The sequence below is a fragment of the Ylistrum balloti genome, unplaced genomic scaffold (genome assembly GCF_031769215.1).
Source record: "Ylistrum balloti isolate Yb309-2 unplaced genomic scaffold, AGI_CSIRO_Ybal_v1 Utg371392, whole genome shotgun sequence".
Classification (NCBI taxonomy): domain Eukaryota; kingdom Metazoa; phylum Mollusca; class Bivalvia; order Pectinida; family Pectinidae; genus Ylistrum; species Ylistrum balloti.
Genome location: NW_026782733.1, coordinates 442,525 through 463,727, shown reverse-complemented (window position 1 = coordinate 463,727; position 21,203 = coordinate 442,525). Strand labels below are relative to the sequence as shown.

Sequence of the window (21,203 nt, the reverse complement as noted above, 5' to 3'; positions counted from 1 at the left end):
CAATATACTGATAAGAATTCAAGAATGACAACACGAGGTCTTACGTAATTTCTTCCCAGGCAGGTAAATAAATAGTGGCTCGATTGTAAAGAGTGAAGTGTTACAAAAGGATTCACAAAAGTCATTGGGATTTAAACATGTGTCATTCAAGGATATGAAAAAAGTCTCACGTGTAATTGCATTGCTATTATCAATACTAATGATGTTAGAAATATATCTAACTCCAAATGTGTTATTTTCTCATATATTTCTATATAAACTATAGTTAATGATTTATATGGTTACAAGTACCATGGTATAGCTTTGATAAAGCATCATTGGACCTTTTCATCTACGGGAAAACTTATTTTTCTTCAGCAAACGAAACAGTTTTATGATGACAAAATACCTTTTACATGAACATACTTTCTTTAAATAAAAGAATGGTAATTATGGAATCTAGTTCTATTTGACAAACACCTTATCCTGTCATTTTAAAATATTCATGTGCGTATGATCTGTTTACTGTACGAGGCTATGTTATGTTTGCGCATGTCGTTATGAATAATAAATTCTTGTAATAAATATTTGTGTGTTCAGTTTTTTGCGTAAGAATATCATCCCTACATAAACATATACTTACTACACTAGTAAGAATAGCAGACAAGTCTACGTGTGAATGATTTACATCTTGATCCAGATATGTCACAGTGACTAGACTCGTTACAGTCGCCGTAGTAGGGTGTATGTCACGATTGCAGTCACAACATACACCGGTACCGTATGTGTCCGATTCCTGTGTTAACTTTCCGCGGCCCGTTTATCTGTAAACGGTGCCTCCTGTTAGGGGCAGTGGTACAGAATGCGTCACGGCCTTGTTGCGGTCAAAATGATAAGAATAAGAAGCCTAAAAAGATTTTTAAAAATCAACTTTTAATTAATTTTTACTTGTGTATATTGATCTTCGCGTTCAAATTCCATAATAGTTCTAATAACGTACTCCTCACAATTCATCAATATACGACATTTAAAAAATGAAACCTTGCTTGCATGAATGCGGAGGAATTTAGTATATCATACGTTTTTTTATGTTTCTTAAAAACACAGTAAGCAGTGTCTTTAAGTCAAGCATAAAAAAAAGTTCCGTCAAAATAGTTCATAACTGACACTTATATTGCATTTTAAGATTTGTGTTTCGATCGTGAGTGGCCATCTTGAGAACAATTATGTTCATACGATTAATTCTGAATTAATTCTGAAAACTAGTTCTGAGCAATATCAATAAATAAATAATAGTGTTCTTGTTGATAACAAAATGTTTACCGTTGTTCATAGCACACATTGTCTTTTAGATGATTTGGTATCGTACAAAAATGCTTGTAGTAAAGAATGCTCGTGTTTGTGTTTTGTATGTAGATAAGGTGTGTGTTTAAGTTATGTACCAATTTGAATTTAATGACCTATGCAACAATTACATGTATTCAGGGATTAAGTTCCCTTGACACTTTCAAATGAGGATTCTCTAGTGATTCATTGTTAAAAATATCTTCACTAATTTTAACTCTCAAAATTGGAATATGTTAATTGAAAGTCATGTTTAAAGGGTTCTGTGTTGTATATATTGAAATTACTATCATTGATGACCTGATGTATTTCTCATGATGATATAACACTTCTGCTTACACATTTTGCAGTGGAATTAGGTTAAGTAGAAATTAAATTCTGTTCTGCATGCAAAAATATGTTGGCACTATAATATATGTTATCATACCTCAGCAGTAGTCAATCATTGATTTATACTATTATCTATTTCATATTCATTGCAAACTGAAATAAAGCCATAACATTCTTTTCCAGCATATTTATAAAACACCTTTGGTTTGGGAAATCATTTTGATGATATAGTGACAGGGAGTCATTTACCTTTGTCACTTGGTGTGGGAAATTGGCTCGTCTGAATTAACGACCAGCAAACCAAAACGAAACATATATACCTTTATTTACAATCCAAGCAAAATAAACAAACAAAAATCTACGAAGAACTCACCACACCACTTCACCTTACCACACTCATACTTTCCTCTTACACTACAGATACGGAAGCGCCCTGTAGTAACAATTATACTATATACTATAACATGAGAAATTATCCCTAAATCAATAATTATTACAGTCTCTTGTTTTAAGTTCATGAACTTAGCGCGACGACGTTAAGCGAGATAAGCTGTCACTCCTGCATGGAGAGCATCAGTCGAGGTAGTATCATGATCAGTTCCTTTGGTTATAACACTTTCATCAAGGTCCTGATTCTGATCACAAAATCCTAACGAAGGCCTCAGGACCTTCTTGGTCACATATAGTGGTACATCAACTCCTAGTTAGCTTCATCCCGAACACCCTGGACGCACAGTGCTGGTTCTCAGAAATATGGCACACAGCCTCTCGAACACACGGTGCTGATTCTCAGAAATATGGCACACAGCCTCTCGAACACACAGTGCTGATTCTCAGAAATATGGCACACAGCCTCTCGAACACACGGTGCTGATTCTCAATAATATGGCACACAGCCTCTCGAACACACAGTGCTGATTCTCAGAAATATGGCACACAGCCTCTTGAACACACGGTGCTGATTCTCAGAAATATGGCACACAGCCTCTCGAACACACGGTGCTGATTCTCAGAAATATGGCACACAGCCTCTCGAACACACAGTGCTGATTCTCAGAAATATGGCACACAGCCTCTCGAACACACAGTGCTGATTCTCAGAAATATGGTACACGGCCTCTCGGACACACAGTCCTGGACAAAACCGCTACGGTTTCGTGGACACAGTCCTAAACGTCTCACGGACACACAGTCCTAGACAAACATGGCACACAGCCCACACAGCTTCGAAGCACACAGTTTGGAAAATAACACTTACAGGCATACAGCCATCATGAACACCCAGCTAATAAAATGACATACCGACAGGTACCTGTTCTAGGCTCCCAACATATTAATTCCTGGAATTAGGTACACAGCCCTCCCAACTGTACTGCCAATATTTATGGTGACGAGCCCTGGACATCACAACCTCCACTGTCGAAGTTCTGTCTGGTACTGTTCCATCAATTTATATGGTTGTGAAGTTTGGGGGTTTTGTGACTATAAACTTCTAGAAAGTCTACATTTAAAATTTTGTAAACATATTCTCAAATTTAAAACATCGACCCCCAACTTCATGGTTTAAGGCGAACTCGGAAGATTTCCAATGAATATTAATATCAAAGTACGTATGGTTGGATTTTGGGCCAAATTGATAGAATCTTCACATAACAAGTTGAGTCATAAACTGTATCATTTAGCTAATAATTATAATACAGAGTGCTCTAATTGTATCAAAAAGATTTTTGAAGAATGTGATTTACTTAATATCTTCGAATCCCAACAAGTCATCAATATACCTTGCCTGAAAAATAATCTTCCATACTCTTAGAAATATTTTTTTATAGTTAGAAAAACGATGTTTTCAATTCCCCAAAAGGGACAAATCATAGATTCTCCCTCTCAGAGTGTCTACGGTTTATTGTAAATTTATAACATGTAATTTAAAATTAGCTGTTGAAATAGAGGGATGGAACACTGTACATAGAGAAAATAGAATGTTTAACTTTTGTAATATTCATGAAATTGGAGATGAGTTCCATTATTTATCTAATTGAAGTGACCAACAAATATTAGTTAATACAAAGAAATTAATATTTATATTTATTTAATTATGTTGCTAATGATGAATTGATATCACTTGTAAAATTTATTAAGATAATTAATGATCGGCTAGACTAGGAAAACTAATGCCATTTGTACTAAAGTGATGTAATTGTGGTATAGCATATGTCTTACTTGTACTTGTATATAAATTCTCTACACTACTTTGTTCACGAGAATAAAATATTTATCATTGTCAACAGTCCAACCTCGGGTTTCCCATAAAATACCTTGTAAGTGCATGCTTAGCACAAGTTCCCCAACTACCTAGTGCCTACGTTAGCCGACACAGGCCTGACAAGTTCCCAGTTACCTGAGGCACAGCGCGTGCATAACAGGTAGGCGAACGACCTGTCATGATTGAGTAACCTCCATGGTAAACTTCTAGTGACAATTGTTAACATTGTGGTAAAATATTTAGGAGTATTCTGATAGCCTTTATGCGATAATAAGCACGCCTTTGTTCTAGTCGTTTTGTAAGTCTGTTTGTACAATGTGCAATATCAATGTTTAAAGTTAGTAAAAAATTTCAGCAGTCATGCGTAATGTCTATTTTAAAGTGTATTGTATTGCTCTGTTACCGCCCTAGAAGTCTAGAACATGACAACGTGCTCAGAGAGGTGGCTGACTGGCTGAAAGTCGAAAGGAAGAAGGAGCGGATGAGTAACCCCTTAACAGTGTCACATCAACTTTGTTAAGCCGGGTGAAACCGGCAAGTCAGAGCCAAAACAGAAGTCAGCGATCAGAGATGGCACCACAGGATGGTACATGGAGATGGACCTAGGAAAAAAGCTTGTGTTTCCTGGCATTGTCCAGACAAACCTCAGACCGGACTTCGTGCTGTGGTCTGGAACAGGAAAGAAGCTCATTATGATCGAGCTAACAGTACCCTGGGAAACAAGATGTGCAGAGGCCTCCGAGAGGAAGAATGCCAAGTACAAATAGCTCCTCAACGAATGCAGGAGAGGAGGCTGGCGTACGTGGCTGTTCCCCATCGTAGTAGGCGTAAGGAGATTCTGTTCCCAGTCTGTGTGCCGACTGATGGCAGCAATTGGGACCACTGGCAGGGAAAGGTGCAGGACGATCCAAAGACTGAGCCAAGCTGCAGAACGTGCGTCTAGCTGGTTGTGGCTACGACGCGAGGAAAAGAGCTATCGTCCTCCACACCGTAGAACGGTTGGGCTTCTCGCTATCAGATAAACATGGATAAGCTCCGAAATATCTATGACGGCGAGCACCATGCTGATGATGGAGGGCGATGAGCAGACTACTGATGACAACCCACGACGAATCCAAGGTCTCTGGCCGGCGGTATTCTGGGGCACGCTCAACGGGCCTGGGGAAACAGGTTAGGGACAGATGAGACGTCACGGACTCAGTAGTATGTTTCTCACTTGTTAGGTTTTGTAAGAAAACATTTCATATCACTTAGCTACGTAAATATAAAAAATACCCTGTTTCTATAGGTCTGGTTTATTGTTTATCTCTGTACATCCTAATAACGGCCACGGTAGTTTAAAACTGGCTTGGATGGGGATGCAAGCCGTAGTTTTCCAGGGAAAAACACCGACCTGTGGCCACTACTTGGTGACTACCGTACCTATGTCTTAGAATATTGAGTTAGTGTTACCTAGGTGTGTTTACTATTACATGTATATAATTCGAGTACCATCCAGATGTGAAGCGTGATTCTTTCGAATGGTTTTGATTTGGTGATCTTCGCGTATTTAATTGTATTTGTGATTAAAATAAATGTTTTACATGTACAATGCTCATGATCGGGAATTCGCTACTACCGTGCACCAGCTATGACCCTGATTTACATACCATCTATAATGACTATAACTTTCACGTGTTAAGTGAATCTAGTGTTAGCATTTGTTTGAACGTTGATGTAGTTCCATGACTGTAAAAAAAGTTTAATAGTGTACTCAATGCGATAATAGTCGCGTTTAGTTTACATTTCATGCTGTAAATTGATATAAATAATTGACATTGTTTTCTACCGAGTTTAACTAAAGACCTTTAATGTTTAAATTTTTATCATGAAACTAAAATCTCACTATTTCGCATTCAAAATTAGGGCATATAACGATTTTTATACACAATTGTTTTTACAAACATTGTATACACGCTATTGTAAAACGTCATAACTTTGACAAGCATGAACACAGATATATACATTTTTCCGGATCTGATGCATATTTTTTGTGTTCGTGATATTATTAATGATAAAGTAACCTGTAATACAACACTTACATGATGGTTTACGCATTCTAGTGAAGCTCATGATGTTTATAATGTACATATATATACATCCAAACTCTGGACCTTGTTCAGCAATACTAATCTTCGTTATTTATTTATTTGTCATATCAATATTTATTCCTTAAGAAACAAAACCCATATTCTTGACGCCGAATTCCCTGAATACGATATTATTTGTGTTACCGAAACCCATCTTGACAGCTCCACTTCTGACAGTAATTTCTCCCTTGATAATTTTGGTTACATTCACAAATGGATAGGACTAACAATATTGGAGGCGGAATATTTGTCTGTGCTAAAAATAACATAAATATAAAACGTAGAGTTGACTTAGAACCAGAAGATCTTAAATTCATATGAATTGAAATTAAAACTTATGATAAGCCCATCCTTCTTCGGTGTATATATAGACCCCCTAATTCTCTCGTAGGTTTCTGGGATGGACTTGACAATAACCTTGGCAATGTTGATGATTTACAGAAAGAAGTTGTCCAGGTAGGCGATATCAATGTGAACATGCTAAATTTTCATCCAAATTCTCATTTACATCGACTCTTATTAAATATGGTCTTGAAAATACTATTTTTGATGCTACCAAAGTAACTCCCTTTTCTTTAACATCTCTGGACGTTACACAAACTAATAACGTAAATTTTGTAACTAACACCACAGTCCATCCTCCTTCCTGCGGTGACCACTGTCCTGTCAGTGCTGATCTCTATTTCAAAACCTTAAAGAAACGTGCATTTAAGATAACATTACTGTACTTTGATAATACTGATTTTGACGGAGCGAATGTTTAGCTTAACTCAATTAACTGGGATTCTCAACTACATGGGAATATTGAAAACATGAATTTTTTTCTTTCTGATAAAATCCTAACTGCCTTAGATCAATTCGTTCCACACAAAATTGTTACTATTAGGCCTGATGACAAAATTTGGATTACTAATGACATAAGACTGAAAATAAGCCAAAGAAAAGCACTCTAGAGCTAAGATGTACAATACTGCTGTCTCCTTGACCTAATTTAGACATATTCGAAATTAAGTAGTTGCATTAATACGGGAGGCAAAAGAAAAATATCTTTCAAAGTTACAATCTTCCTTAATAGAAAAATCAATATCCCTCGGAAAATGGTGGCGTATTGCAAAATCTGTTCTGAACTTTAAAAATAAATGTGAAAGTGACTCTCCTTTGGTTAGAAATGGCATACTCAAAACACATCCCATCGATAAAGCCGAGTGATTTAATGATTATTTTATATCAATATTGAAAACTGAAAAGAATGCTGACGATTTACCCTCCGAATGCAACCAGCCAGAGTACAGCTTCTCGATCTTTGACATCACTGAACAGGCCATTATTCACCAGTTTCACAACCTAAATACAAATTAACCCCAAGGATCTGATTCTATACCCCCAAAATATATTAAAGGGGTATCTCAATCTCTAATTAGATCTCAACTCTTAATCTTTAATAGATCTATCTCCACCGGTATTCTCCCTCCTGTATGGCAAAATGCTCATGTTACACCTGTGTACAAGTGCAAGGGTGCAAAAATAGTCCATCCAATCTCTGTTACTCCTATTTTTAGTAAACTTCTTGATTTTTTCTAAAAAATGTATGTTTAATTATCTTTCAAAATATCAAATTATTTCCTAGAATTAATCCGGGTTTCTCTCCAAAGATTCAACTCTCTACCAAGCATTAGCTATATATGCTGGCTATATGTATAGCTAATTTTATGTGGCGACACATATAGAACTATTGTCCTTTCTGTTGTCCCTTACTTGTTTAGGTTAACCCTTAGGAGCCTAATATCAGTTTGTTTTTGATTGGCTGAGATTTAAGCGATTGACGTCATTAGGAATCCAGCCTCCTGATTGGCTCATAAAGTATACCTTTGATTAGAGAAAAAAATTTCACTGGCGCCATTTTGTTTTCGAAGAATTGCTCAAATTAATTTTAATTTAATCCACGAAAAACAAAAAACCACCCATTATTTTCCCACCCTATACTTAATTAGGATATATATACCTTACACGATTTCATTGTTCTGTTTATGTGGCGTTTTTCTACCGAACCCCCACCTTTATATTAGGTGTGAGAATTAGATAAATACTGTATTTTTATAATATTTGTATGTATCTTGTTAATAGTTACATATGTTTCCTATAATTTCTAATAAACTTGTCACCTTATGGTGGCCATTTTCAATTCATACTAATCTTTTAGTTTTCTTTATGTGGAGTATACATAAATGATGCTACTGTAAAGCACTTGGATAAAGGTAAAGAAGCAAGAATGATATTTTGTGACATCAGCAAAGCTTTTGACAGGGTCTGGCAAAATGGTGTAATATCAAAAATAATCCAATACGGTTTTTCGGTAATATCTTGAAATGGTTTTCTTCATATTTAATTGATAGGAGACAGAAAGTGGTCTTAGATGGATTTAAATCTAATTGGAAAACATTAAAGACGGGATACCACAGGGTCAGTTTTAGGGCCATACTGATTTTACTACATAGAAATGGCATTGGAGAAAATAAATCATCTAATGTCAAGCTTTTCGCTGACGACACATCTTTATATGTACTGATAGAGGGAAACAGACAGGAAGCTGCTGACATATTACATGAAGACTTACGGAAAATTTCTATTTGGGCTAATAAATGGGGTATTCTATTCAATCCGAATAAAACTTATCATTCTCTTTTCAAGGCGGACTAACTTTGAGACGTTGCATCCAGACTTATTCTTTAACAATGTAGTTATCAATAACGTCACTGATCATAAACACCTTGGTCTCATAATAAATGGCAATGCCAACTGGTCAACTCATATAAATCATATTTATGATAAAGCTTACAAAAGATTGAGTACACCTAGAATATTAAAATTTAAGATCGACGGAAAATCTCTAGAAACAATTTATATTTCATTTATACTTCTGATTTTAGAATCTGCTGATATCGTATGAGCCAACTACTCTCAGAAAGAACGTGACGTCTTAGAGTCAATCCAACTTGAAGCAACATGCATTATTCTGGTTTGAGATAACATTTAATATAGAGCATCTGGACTTGTTACACTGAGTAAAAGAAGACATTTACTTAATAACATAATAATAAGTGTTCTTTTCATATATCAAACTTGTTGCTACCCTTTCTTAATAACATCGTAAATTACAACTTTCGACACATAGGTTATTTGATGTTCCAGAACCAAGGACGCAATTACATAATTCTACTTTTTTTTCCCAAACCTTTTGTCTGAATGGAACAATCCAGCCTGTCTGTTTCTCACTATGTCATCTCTTCGAGCTTTGAAAAAGGAATGTTTAGGTATATCAGATACGGATGCTTATCCAATACTTGGTAACATTTTAAAATATCACTGTCATACAAACGTAAATTTACATTTTTATGTCAGATAAGAAATTTTTGAAGTAATCGCAATTCTGATGTATACAATTCACATCTAAACGATAGCCCCGCTTGTACATGTGGTTATCCTTTCGAAGATCGTGAGCATTATTTTCTGCACTGTCCTTTACATGCTAACCAGTGACTCATGCTACTTACATCTTTATCAGAGATTAACGATTCTATTCCAATCAATATTCAAACTTGTATTTATGGTTATCAGCCTCAAGATATAAATATGAATATAAATATTGTGAAGACGGTTCATCAGAAATACCAGAACATTTCTATAAGACTCTTAAGTAGGTTTAAGCAAATACAGTGGATTATGTCGAAAGCGGTCTCTAAGCAATCCGAATGTCTGCATAAACCAGCCCAATAATATAGTCCCAATAATATTATACCAATTAGTTCCCTGCAATCCAAAATTCAGTACAAACCGGCCTAATTAGCTTGTCCCGAAGAAGCTCAGTTTTGACAGAGTTCACTGTACTGTCCCAAACATTTACTGTCTTTGCAATGTGTATTATCCATTGAAATTCATAGTACAAATGATCTCCTTACGTATTACTGTCAAAGTAAGGTTAATACGAAATATGTATGTATATACTGTATTGTTTTGTAGGGAGAGGGCTGATAAAGGCTTTGCCTGTTGCCTAATTCCCCTTAAGATCAGCCCAATAACATATTCTGAAATGATAAATTCTCCCGGTAGGGAAAAAAAATAAGCCTTTCAAACTTATTGTTTATAATTCCAACAACCTCTGTGTCAATCCCTCTCAGGGGAAGAAATTAAGAGTATGCTTTCAGGTTAAAATGACTGTTGTAATTGTAAACCTGTGAAGAAAACAGAACCGAAGATTAAAAATTCACAAACAGCATCGCAGGTAATATCGATTTTAACCGTGTTCTAGTGTTATATATACTGAATGTATCAGTTGGTTGTGTTGGACTGTTGAAGGATCACTTGGGCGAAAAGGTAAGGTATTTATTGCTATTTGACCTACTGAATTGCATTTTATTTATCAATACTAACTTCACTTCCTATGAAACATTTTATTAATTATTTTCTTTACTTTCAAACCTTTATTAGAGTACTTCCTGTAAAACTTTGACTAATAAACGCTCCTTTGCTAGTACTAACACGACTTATTGTTTGAACATGTGATACTTTACAAGGAAAAGTATAGTTAGTCAGGTACTTTATTTGAACAAACTTCATATTCCAAACATGAAATAAGATTATATGAATTTAAAGTATATGGAAAGTGCACTGATCAAAAAGTGTCAATCACTTTGTAATTTGTCTCCATTTATTATAAACTAAGGCGGTTTAGCAAAGTCGATAATTGAAATACTGAAGTAGACAATGACAATGTGCCACCCTTATATATATCTATATATACGTGTGTGTTTTTTCTCCCCTCCTCCCTTTTTAACAAACACTTCATATTACATTATGACACTGTATACACGCTGTTAGAGGCGTCTAACGTATTAACCCTACAAAAGTGAAAATTGTCTTACGTGTGATGTATTGTACCTGTATAACAATGTAAAACCTCGCTTGACTTTAATCGATAAAATTAATTCTTGTCCCGTTTGCCTTGTGTTAAGCATAAAAGGATGAAATGTTCTTGGCCTGTAAGTTGTAGGGATGTTGTGATAGTACGGAGTGGCACTACCAAATACTCAAGTGTCATTCACCTGAAATACCATGTCGCAGACACATTGACAAGGAATACTCCCCATAATTATACTGATATCAGGCTTCGGCAGTTAATTCCGTGCGAAAGAAGACTTTGTCATGACAGTTCTTTGTGACAGTATCTTTCTCAATATCATTTAAACTTGAACTTATTCCCAGGTTTCCGTGGTAGGTCACAGTGCATAGATATTATTTAGAAACGGCTTGCTATTCATGATAGACAAACACTTTCCCCTTTTGTGACACACAAATTGTTCATATCATTGAAGTATCAAACTAGGAATATATAAAAGATTTTGTAATTTAGTAACACTTAATTAAAATATAAGTACATTTTAAAAATCTGTTTATATGTGTGTTTAACCAATATGAACCCAAACTGTCCCTTTAACGGTAGTTTGGATAATAAGCAAAACTATTTTGAAAGTCATGAACATTCGCACATCCATTCAACTTGAAGATCAACAAATCATCTACGAAAATTCCCTTCTTCTCCCTGTTACGATTACTGTAACTAATGAATAAGAGAACAAGAACACATTGGAGGTATATCGTATCAATCTTCTGAATACTGCTTTTGAATTAGCGCCCAACGTTCCACTCATATCTATTCCTGTCGGGCCTAATTCATAATGTGGATTTCAAAAAAAAGCCCACTCACTAAATAGTTTATATTTTGGATAGTCATGTATTAAGGTTTGAAATTGAATGTTTTCGTAAACATCTGAATGACTATACTTATTTTGAATTGTCTTTAGGTCAGTGCAGATAGCATGCAACCCCGTGGTAACTAATCGACGATTGCGTTAGGTATTGCAGCTTTGCGAAAATATTATAATCATTTGGTTCTTTGGGGGGTACATCCCATTTCATGGTAAATGGATGATTTCATTTGAGGGAGTATCGTGAACACTTTCAAGAAGAAAATAACTTTGTAGATTGCACAACAGACACATAAGAGAATAAGCCATCAGTGCATCCATATCGGGATCACACGATATTTTTTTGTAGATAATGTTTCTACAGCGAAATCATCGTTAAACTACGTCGTTTCCCAACGACAACCAAATGAATTGCTATTGTCTCTGGTTGTGGAAAATAAATCGATTTATGTTAAAGTTCCTTTTTCATTTTTACAACAAAAACGTTTTTTTTTTCAATCGCCTCTTCATCTACATTTCTATCCTTATTGAATATCTGTTCAGTCCATGTCTATTTATGTCTTAGTATTCAGATCTCTCTGATTTCATTCATTACAGTAGATGTACCTTTACCGTTAAGTTATACTGCTTTTTCTGTCCTAGCCAAAGTAATTACCACGCAGATTGTTTTGTAGACGACTTTGATTTGCTACTACAGCACATATCTGGGCTTCACATGAGACAGAAGAGACATGAACCTTCGTTAGTACAATGTATGAACTCTCATCAATCCTTGTTACTACAGTTTTTTTTTACGTGATTATGTTTCGTGTTTATAAAAAGTTATGGACTCATTTGGATGAAACAACAACATCAAATGAATTTTTCATTTGTATGTAGAAAGCACGAACTCGCAAGCTACCACATGTAATCAAACTACAACCTACATTTTCTATATTTGAAGCTAAAGGGTCCCTTCTTTAGTGCACAATTACGAACATATAACTGACTGGAAAATAAGTTTGAACCATGCTGTAAATGCAAATCAAATTTCCTCATTATTGGTATCATTGTATGACTCATGTAAAATGAAAATGTTGACAGAAAAAAAGTAAGTTCGTTTCAATCGTTTAGAGTACAATTCAAATACTTTGATATTCTTATAAGACTACTTTTATGTGGAAAAACTATAGTGGTTCTCGTGATTATATTTGTTTTAACACCTCTTGAACAAACATTGACTTTTGTGTGTAAAGGACGGGAAGTATAATCGGGCCAGGATTTCAAAAGACATAGTTATTGCGGGATAGAGAAGCGAATGACTTGTACGATAATACTTCATACAAAATGAAATTAGACCTATCAAACATGTAACATTTCTATATTTATAAATATGACTACTATGTCAAAATCAATTATGCAGAAGAAAGTCACTAGTATTGACGTCTAGATCAGGTCATTGAACCAGTAATTGTATTCACTGAAACGAACCCTCAACAACGACGCTAAAAGCTAGGTATGGCATGGGAATAAAATGGAAACAAAACACATGAAGTGATGAAGGGCCTCCAATATGCAACTTGCTTTGAGTTACTCGTCTGTAAACGAGCAGGGAAATGATAAGAATTCACTGCCACATTGTATGCAATAAGAGATGACTTATTATATGAGGCCCTCTGTTTCTTTGCCTTCGCCTAGAGGTACATTAAGTAAATCCGCTGGCTCTGTTGCAACACCTGGGTCTGATTTATGTTACTGTCAAAATATTTCAACGTTATCAGCGTATCACATATAACATGAAATAGACTTGGATTCCTATACATTTATGAGTACCGTATACATTTATGAGTTTGAGTTTTTAAGATAAAAACCAGCCTCTGGAAAAAATCCTAACAACTTAACTTCATCGGCAAACAGCAGGAGGTATATCTTTATATTAGACTGGATTTGTTTTCAGGTCACATGCTATTAAACACCAGTAATATGTCAAAGGGGCTCATCGATTTTATACCTATTGCTTGAGTTTCATTGTATGATGGTGCTCGTCCACAAGTCGTATTTTACGTCTGTTTGACTTTTTCGTTTTACCAATTAAAAAAAATCAGGCATTACCATTACATTATGACACGTCGTAGAGTTGCTATTTAATCTAACGTTTTAATATTATTTGTTAAAAACGGCAACTGTTAGAGAGACGATTAAAATATTAAATGCTGAAGTACAAATAGGTGTTATCATGACTCTTAGTAGTATTGCTATTGGAAAATAATGACGACATTTTCATGAAAGCTTGTTCCGAAAAGGGCAGGCATATGTCTTCTCTTTCTCTGTGCTTAAAGTAATATTTGTTGAGGTTATGATACATTTTCAACAACACTTCAGCCATCTACAGTCTCAAGCAATCGAACTTTACATCTGCATGTCTATTATATACTATTTAATGACGCATTGACCAACCTCTAAAACCAAGGATGACTCTGATTAACACGATACATTGTATTCAATCTTTCACATGTCTTTTGTAGCAATCCTCAACATGAACATGTCTTTTGCAATCAAATATCACAATAGGCTTATATCTCCAACCAACACCGCATTTATCCACGCATTTCTGAATGTACTAAATCTTCTTACATAACCCATCTCTGCAAATATCGTTGACACAAAATTAGCAAACTAACAATGCAACTGGACCGGGTTGTGTGCCATACAACAGTGCCCCTTTCCAGGTATCGTGTTTCAGTAAAGTAGCAATATTCAAGCGCCAGTGGTAGCGTAATTATATAGGAATCCAGTATCTCAATGAGCTTTGCGAATACGTTAGAACGCGAACAAAACAGTTTCTAAACGCGAAAAGATGTTTTCGGATATTTTGGGGAGGCACCATTTACACTAATATTGTGTATACAGATTTTTTCTGTTCTTTTCAGATGCGGTTTCAATGATACACCATGAAAGTCTGCATACTTTTTCCATGGAGGCATAAGGTGAGGATGATAAAACGACTCGGCTTGCTTTTTCTTGGATCTTGTATTTTGTGTCTGATTTCTCAGGAGTACATAGATGTATCTCACAAATTACGTATTCCACCAAAAGAAGATGATTACGTCTTGATACAGCAATGGTCGAATATTGAACCTTCACCAAAGGTTCCGACTGTAAAATATCAACACGCGGGTAAATTACTACAGTTCAATAATGGGAAATGGACGGAACAGCCACAAAACTGCTTCCTGAAGCCTGGAGCATATCCTGAAGGAAGACTGAAACATTCTTCAAACGCTACAATATATGTCTATGATCCAGAAGATGATCAGTGGATTTCAAAAAGCATTTTATCGGAAAACGAGTGGAAAGGAAATTTATCGTTGCAAATAAACAAGTTGATATTGCAAGATAAGGAACGAGTCTTCATCGATATTGGGGCACATCTTGGGGTGTTTTCAATACCAGCAGCCTTCATTGGATCTCATGTAATAGCAATTGACTGTGTCAAGGAAACTCTGAAAAGATTGTGTGCCTCTGTGAGAAGAAACCAATTGTTGGATCGGGTGACCTTGATACATAATGCAGTTTGGCGAGATAACAGATTTGCCACTTTAAGAGTCAGTCCTAGTAATATAGGTGGCGTTAAAGTCGACTCAGTTCACGAGATGTCGGAGTCACGTGGAAAAATTCGGGATATGGTCTCAACAGTAACGCTCGACAATCTATTGGAAATGTTTGAGTTTTCCAAAGTTGTGATCAAAATGTCAGTTGAAGGCGATGAATTAACAATATTGCAAGGCGCAAAGCGGTTCTTCAAGACAGTTCGTGTTGATTACTTGATCGTAGAATTTGCAAACCATCGACGAGAATTAAGTGCCCTTCAGATGAGATCCCTATTACACTCTTATGATATGGAACCAATGGTGTCTGATGCAATGCTCAACGAAAAAACGTACGTGAGATGGCCTTCTACAGTTATATGGAAGCGGATGTGAACTGGTATATGATAAAACTTGCAGCTGAGTAAAGAATGCAGATGATTTCTGTAGAAAGTTAGCTTCCCTAACATTCTTCCTCAGTCACTCAGGCACTTTGGACCTTAGCATCACCAAAGAGTCCCAAAAAGATGTAACTACTTTGTGATACAATTCTGTTTAAAAAATCTATATCGATTTTGCATTGTTTTATCGTACAAGCCTTTGTTTCAGACGAAGCAAATGGATTATTTTAATGTAAAGATCGGTTTCTGCAGTACTTGATGTTGAGAAATTCTCACTTGAGATAATTAAACGTTAGAGCTTTAACTCATATAGACAACGTTTTTTTTAATTTAAATTTTGATTTTGTTTTACTTCCATTTTCATATTCCTGCTGATTTTATGACCAATTTGTATTTATGACACAATAAAGAGAATAAATATCATAGGGATAATCATTACTGAATCTCTGAACACGCAAGTCTGTATTCTACATTTCATTAATACAGAGAAGTAATGATACTTGGCATGATTTTTTTAAAACCCTACATTATGTAAAGTGACCCAGCAGAAGGGGGTCGAGCGAATTGTACTCGTTTACCCTAACCAAAGAGACCATTAAATCCAGGATCAATATCCCTTCATCCTACATAGAATTTTTATTTATAACGTAACCCTTCATATTCAAAAGTTTCTGTCCATACGCATAGTTTAAGCACCCGATCGTAACTTCCGTCCGAAGGCTGTGACGCAGTCAAAAATAAGTTGTGATACTCAGTATGTCATGGGACAAACAGGGAAACAAGATCAGACCTTATCTAGTCCAGTGACAATCACAAGTAGGTTGATAGAGATATATGATATGATGATAAGATCTGTAAGTTTGTCCCGTTGATCGCCTTGACGTCACATGTTTTAACCCATAAACCTAGTCTCATTTATCATGTGTTGGTGTTCAACGTATAACTAAGCCTGCTGACGATTTTATATGAATCATATCAATAAATTTTACTGTATCCGAGTAGAAAAATTACAATAAGGTATACATGCATGTTGGTTTATTGTTGAGTCATGTAATGAATGCAAACAGAAAAAATCAAAACCACATGAAGGGTGAGCACAACAAGACACATTGCTACGTCAGGAGAGACAAAGCTAAATAAGATAATACTTAACATCGTGTTTTTATTATACAACGGTGCCGACGCGTCTCCTTTACCCTGTAAATATCGTTAACGCTGGCCTAGAGGCAGATTTCCTCATACAACAAAAACCGACCAAATCTTTGGAAGAAATGCATGTCTGATAGGCCAAAAATTGCCATCATGATAATGAAATTTGTTCAAACTGTTCTTCGATGTACATTATACAAGATAGATGGATTACTGGATGTGACGAGTACATTATATACATACTGATTATGTTGACATCACTGTTAGATTCATGGTATTTTATTGTTATTCCGCGACATTTCACGTTGACTTAACGACCATATTCAGGTATCAACAAAGAAGTAAGTCAAACGGGGAAACTATTGAAAATGACGTGAAATTGATATATATGCCGTGTTGATATCAATTTAGCTGATGCGACTCCAAGACAATAAACAAAAAAGACTAGACTCATTAAATATGTCACATTCGACGGTTAAAAAGTTCTCTGTGCAATGTTCAGTCGTTGTTGATTCTCTAAAAAATGTAGTTTGATTTTTCTCAGCAATACACCAGTTGACATTGTTTCAATATTCGAATTCCTGCAAATTATTCTTCCTACGAAGGTAGCTTTAGCATTTCCTAATGAAAATTGCCTCGCACTTTCCTTTGAGACAGTTCTTATGATCAGCTATGTATATTTTATAAGCAATTACAAACATATAACTTCACCAGATAATCTATATCCTTTACATGTTCTGTTAAATTAAACGGAAAAAAGCAACATCGGGAAGCCAAGCACATCGACTCAACCAGCTTTCATAGAGGATTAAATGTGTATGACTTGGATATGTGTGATAGACAATCTATTGATTATATTGATTTGTTCAGCCTGCAACAGTGCTACTTTAGGAATAATCGCTTTTGTATCATGGAGTTAAAGACAGATATTCTTTGACCATTTGTGTTCTAAGAATATTCATGGTATTTCTGTTCGCAGGTTTTGAATTAAAAAAGAAAAAAACATCGTCTACGTATTCATTTTCGCCACAATAGTGTGTCCAGAATGACATGTTCTAAAAAGGCAGAAATGTTCGATTTACCGAGTTAAGAGCACGCGAGTGTCTTTATATTGTGCATGTAGATGGCATTATCCTACGGTATACTATTATGTATATTATAATACCAACCGTTGTTTACAAGAATTAATATGGTAACTGTTAGATAGAAATAAAAGCTCACTGACACTCCAAAAATAATTCTTATGCTTCTTAGAATGACGAACAATGGAAATGTTTGATGGCAGTAAGAGCCAATACCTGGTTCATCCAAAGACACTTAGTGAAAATTAAAATCTAACTACAAATTACAATCTGCTAAATATAAGGTACGTATACATTGTGCCCTTTTTAGTGACAAAAATCAATAATGATCAATAATAATGAGAACACGTACTTAATTATATTTTAAATCATTTAAATTTCCCCTTTGTTGTATTTTGATATCAAGTTTGCTGAAAACCAGAATGACATTTCTATTTATGTCACCAATATGGACACTTAAAGCGTCTTTTAGACAATCCAATCGACTATACTTAGTAATAGGTAGGACAAAAATACTCAACAAATTATTTCAACAAAAAGAATTTTAAAATAGCATGGCTAAACATGGTAACATAGATAAAATTGAAAATGAATAATACATGGACACCTATTTTGCATTTTGTTTATTGTGATAACGAAGAGTATATCATTAATATTGATATTGATATTTATAACGTTGAACAGTAGATATAGACATGTATCCACGTTGAATACCAAGTAGCAGTTGTATTACTTTGATGTATCGAATTTTTCATAACATTTCATCGGCATTTTGATACCACGCATACCTACTTGTCCATATATTTATGTATTTTAATATAACGATATTTGGTAAATTACACGTGCGTGACTACAAAAAACAAACAAAAACAATAACAAAAAAACACCTTCCACTCTGTGTTAAACAAACGTCATGCCCAGCGAATAGACACGCACAATTACATTTGCACACCGGCCTAAACTAATTAAGACATGTGTATAGTAGCATCGAGAACACTTGCAAATGACCATCTCTATCTACACATACTGCACCTATAATGCATAATATATGTGCATATTTACATTCATACAAACAGCACTCACACAAATCCGAGCACATTATCTGTAATATTTCAAAATATATTTCATGCATTATTTTGGAACATTTTCTTCAGGTTGATAATGTCAATAGAATAGAATTTGTTATAACATAACAAGTAGATTTGAGAATGACGTTTCCATGACTGCACTGTCACCTTAATAAAAATGTGATAAGTGTGGAATGTACTAACAATGACATACATTGTACATGGTGTACGAGATGATTAGGAATATTTTTTTCGGCAGTGCTATAATCCTAAGTATATCAAGGTCTAAAATATAGACACAAATACAGAAGATGGTGACAATGAACGCAATTCGGTTGCGCTTATTGAACACTAAGGATGACATGCCATTTCTTATTACTGCAATAGCCTCCTGACCCAGATCAGTTTTGGATATCTTATACGCGTAATAAGATTGGCCATCTTCAATCCACAAGTAGTTATCTCCCTTTTAATTTCATCGGGTTTTCGATTCTATAGATAATCAAATAGTACTGAGTTGAGTTTGTTAGAATATCTATCATCTGGATTAGGTAGAGAAATAGACGGAAAATTGAATTGAGAATTAATCAATTATTTGATAATGCTAATTTTTTTCAATAAAACTTAATGACCTTCTCTTCCGTATTTCTATTTTTTAAACTTTAAGTATAATAAGTTCCCTGTCCTACTTAAGCTCCATTTTATTTTCTCGTCCACCATCTATCGTCACCTTTTCCCTGGAAACGACTTAAAAGGTTAATGTATTGGGTTTGTAGAATGTTGGGATAAAAGACTACCAAAGTTGTTCTAAATATAACCTTGAACCACTTTCAAGATCACAAGGGTATTTATAGTGATTCCGTGACACGATGAAATGGAGGGCTCTTAAGTTTGTTCAAATGAATGGCCCTGACTCGCTTCAAATGCCAAAGGTGTAAAACAGATTGAAGACTTCCACTGAATGACCAGCTGGCCTTGGAGCATGGTAGAATAATGTAATGGCTTGCTTAGGGAATTTGGCTTTCGCTCTTGCAGATACTAACTATACCGACGAACATTTCTTTGTTAGCTGAAAGATGGCTAAGCTATTTAGGTTCATTGGGCCTCAGGTATTGACACAAGGTTTGGTCAGAGATTTTTAAATATTTATTCTTATAAAACCTTACAGATGAAAATAAAAAAAAAAAAAAAAAAAAAAAAAAAAAACAATAAAGAGAATGGAGGGCTGATAGTCATTTTTTCGCAAACGTTTGGGACCACCTTATCTTGTAACTTACTGGTGGAACATGCACGCATATGGTATAGTTGTATGGTCTCCGAGTCATATTCGATAGAAGGGCGACGCTATATAGACAACTTGTCTTTTATTCAAAAGTCTGGAAGAGTGACGGGCTTAGGTGGTGTTGACCTCAAAAATTCAAAATACTCAGACGTGGTTTTATTAGCTTGCTGTCCTTGGACTCCTCGGATCCTGGAAGCTAAAACAGTCCCCGGAGAGGACTTTATCTGTATATTGATATCTTGGCGACGGAGTTCGATATGGATAGAGATGGAAATGATTTTCAACAACTTGTCGCAAGAGTATTAAAACTATTCAACTTTAAATTATAAATAACCCGACGCGAGAATGAAATTATAATTAGTTGCATAATTAATAAGTCATGACGAAAAAGTGTCTGTTTTTTCTCATTTTACGGCCTGGTGTAATCATACTAATCCCAGGGAGTACGGTACCAAGCCTTTGATTTACATATATTAATTTCAAAATAGGAAAACTCGTTACAAGTAAATTCTTATCAAATTTTATTGTAAAAGTACAAATTTAAAAGATGTTGCTTTGATACAAACCAACTTCGGGTGGATTTCGGTAATATTTCACTTTTTGAAATTGTTGACAAATTTTTGCTATAAAATAAACAAAGTTCGAACATGAAATAGATGTATACACATGCAACAATTGGCAGCTGTAAACAACAGAGACATGGCTATTGTTATCCCAATTAGCACTGCGAGATTAAATGATGATATCGATGGATTATGCAGTATGAGACGAGAGTTAGATAAAGATATGTGGAAAAACAAGCAGGTGTTGATTACAATGGTTGTTATGTGTTATCTATCTGATTGCTTA

The 21,203-nt window shown here is 35.2% G+C and overlaps 1 long non-coding RNA gene across 1 annotated transcript in view; it reads left to right on the top strand.

The window, feature by feature from the left end:
- The window catches only part of LOC132562314 (uncharacterized), a 491,282-nt gene that overhangs the window by 351,038 nt on the left and 119,041 nt on the right, over positions 1-21,203 (top strand). The gene's annotated exons all lie outside the window — the stretch shown is intronic.